Source organism: Alosa sapidissima, chromosome 24 (assembly GCF_018492685.1).
Source record: "Alosa sapidissima isolate fAloSap1 chromosome 24, fAloSap1.pri, whole genome shotgun sequence".
Classification (NCBI taxonomy): Eukaryota; Metazoa; Chordata; class Actinopteri; order Clupeiformes; family Clupeidae; genus Alosa; species Alosa sapidissima.
The window spans coordinates 28,342,262-28,344,761 of record NC_055980.1 but is presented as its reverse complement, the minus strand read 5'-3'; the positions used below and the strand labels follow the sequence as shown (position 1 = coordinate 28,344,761).

At 48.0% G+C, this 2,500-nt stretch overlaps 1 protein-coding gene and 1 long non-coding RNA gene across 4 annotated transcripts in view; one reads left to right on the top strand and one right to left on the bottom strand.

Annotated features, from left to right (window-relative positions):
• The window catches only part of LOC121700391 (Na(+)/H(+) exchange regulatory cofactor NHE-RF2), a 60,771-nt gene that overhangs the window by 40,971 nt on the left and 17,300 nt on the right, over positions 1 to 2,500 (top strand). The gene's annotated exons all lie outside the window — the stretch shown is intronic.
• LOC121700396 lies at positions 952 to 2,458 on the bottom strand. Of its 2 annotated transcripts, none has more exons than XR_006027216.1 (3): positions 2,430 to 2,458; positions 2,196 to 2,306; positions 952 to 1,079 (listed from the first exon to the last, which is right to left on the bottom strand). It is a non-coding gene; the product is annotated as an uncharacterized LOC121700396 (long non-coding RNA). The 2 variants fall into 2 exon arrangements; XR_006027215.1 differs by lacking the exon at positions 2,430 to 2,458 and adding an exon at positions 2,371 to 2,392.

Genomic DNA, 2,500 nt, shown 5'->3' with positions numbered 1-2,500 from the left:
CATCATCAGAGCTGTTGAACCAGTCTTACACGTATTACACGTGAGTGTTTGCACATACGCATATTTTTTGGAAATATGTCTTGAACAGAACTGGCAATGAGATCAACAATACGGTCATGGCGTGCTGTGTAAAGTCCTTTGTACATATTACAACCATGTACAATATGAGCAACTGATTCAAGGTGTTCAGAGTTAGAATGCATTATACAGTGTGGACAGTGGTGTTCAGGGGCCCATAATGCTGGTTATGTGGTTGGTAGCACCTGTAGTCTGGCCTTAACAGTGATGTCCAGGGGCCCATAATGCTGGTTATGTGGTTGGTAGCACCTGTAGTCTGGCCTTAACAGTGATGTCCAGGGGCCCATAATGCTGGTTATGTGGTTGGTAGCACCTGTAGTCTGGCCTTAACAGTGATGTCCAGGGGCCCATAATGCTGGTTATGTGGTTGGTAGCACCTGTAGTCTGGCCTTAACAGTGATGTCCAGGGGCCCATAATGCTGGTTATCTGGTTGGTAGCACCTGTAGCCTTAACAGTGATGTCCAGGGGCCCATAATGCTGGTTGTATCTGGTTGGTAGCACCTGTAGTCTGGCCTTAGCAGTGATGTCCAGGGGCCCATAATGCTGGTTATGTGGTTGGTAGCACCTGTAGCCTTAACAGTGATGTCCAGGGGCCCATAATGCTGGTTATGTGGTTGGTAGCACCTGTAGCGTTAACAGTGATGTCCAGGGGCCCATAATGCTGGTTATGTGGTTGGTAGCACCTGTAGTCTGGCCTTAACAGTGATGTCCAGGGGCCCATAATGCTGGTTATGTGGTTGGTAGCACCTGTAGTCTGGCCTTAGCAGTGATGTCCAGGGGCCCATAATGCTGGTCATGTGGTTGGTAGCACCTGTAGCCTTAACAGTGATGTCCAGGGGCCCATAATGCTGGTTATGTGGTTGGTAGCACCTGTAGTCTGACCTTAACAGTGATGTCCAGGGGCCCATAATGCTGGTTATGTGGTTGGTAGCACCTGTAGCCTTAACAGTGATGTCCAGGGGCCCATAATGCTGGTTATGTGGTTGGTAGCACCTGTAGCCTTAACAGTGAAGCAGAGAATGTCCTCCCCTATCGCAGCATTTCTGTACATAGAGTGAGAGGTAGAGTGGTCAGCCAAGTCAAGACACACACACACACACACACACACATACATGGTATAGAGAATAGCAATAGCACAGTTTTCATCAAACCACTCCTGTGTGTGTGTGTGTGTGTGTGTGTGTGTGTGTGTGTGTGTGTGTGTGTGTGTGTGTGTGTGTGTGTGTGTGTGTGTTGTGTGTGTGTGTGTGTGTGTGTGTGTGTGTGTGTGACCCACTAAGGCACCAAGAGACAGCTGGCCTACTAAAACACACAGGTGGTCCGGTTTAAGTTCTAAGTTCCTCTCTCTTTCTGATCTCTGGTCCGGTTTAGGTTCTAAGTTCTTCTACAATTCAGCAGGCAGCCCTTTAGCAGCACAACATCAGGGGTGTTAGGGGTGTTACAAAACACATCATCAGAACTACACACACACACACACACATACACACACAACATCAGGGGTGTTAGGGATGTTACAAAACACATTATCAGAGCTACACACACACACACACACACACACAACATCAGGGGTGTTAGGGATGTTACAAAACACATCATCAGAGCTGTTGAACCAGTCTTACACGTATTACACGTGAGTGTTTGCACATACGCATATTTTTTGGAAATATGTCTTGAACAGAACTGGCAATGAGATCAACAATACGGTCATGGCGTGCTGTGTAAAGTCCTTTGTACATATTACAACCATGTACAATATGAGCAACTGATTCAAGGTGTTCAGAGTTAGAATGCATTATACAGTGTGGACAGTGGTGTTCAGGGGCCCATAATGCTGGTTATGTGGTTGGTAGCACCTGTAGTCTGGCCTTAACAGTGGTGTCCAGGGGCCCATAATGCTGGTTATGTGGTTGGTAGCACCTGTAGCCTGGCCTTAACAGTGATGTCCAGGGGCCCATAATGCTGGTTATGTGGTTGGTAGCACCTGTAGTCTGGCCTCAGCAGTGATGTCCAGGGGCCCATAATGCTGGTTATGTGGTTGGTAGCACCTGTAGCCTTAACAGTGATGTCCAGGGGCCCATAATGCTGGTTATGTGGTTGGTAGCACCTGTAGTCTGACCTTAACAGTGATGTCCAGGGGCCCATAATGCTGGTTATGTGGTTGGTAGCACCTGTAGCCTTAACAGTGATGTCCAGGGGCCCATAATGCTGGTTATGTGGTTGGTAGCACCTGTAGTCTGGCCTTAACAGTGGTGTTCAGGGGCCCATAATGCTGGTTATGTGGTTGGTAGCACCTGTAGCCTTAACAGTGATGTCCAGGGGCCCATAATGCTGGTTATGTGGTTGGTAGCACCTGTAGCCTTAACAGTGAAGCAGAGAATGTCCTCCCCTATCGCAGCATTTCTGTACATAGAGTGAGAGGTA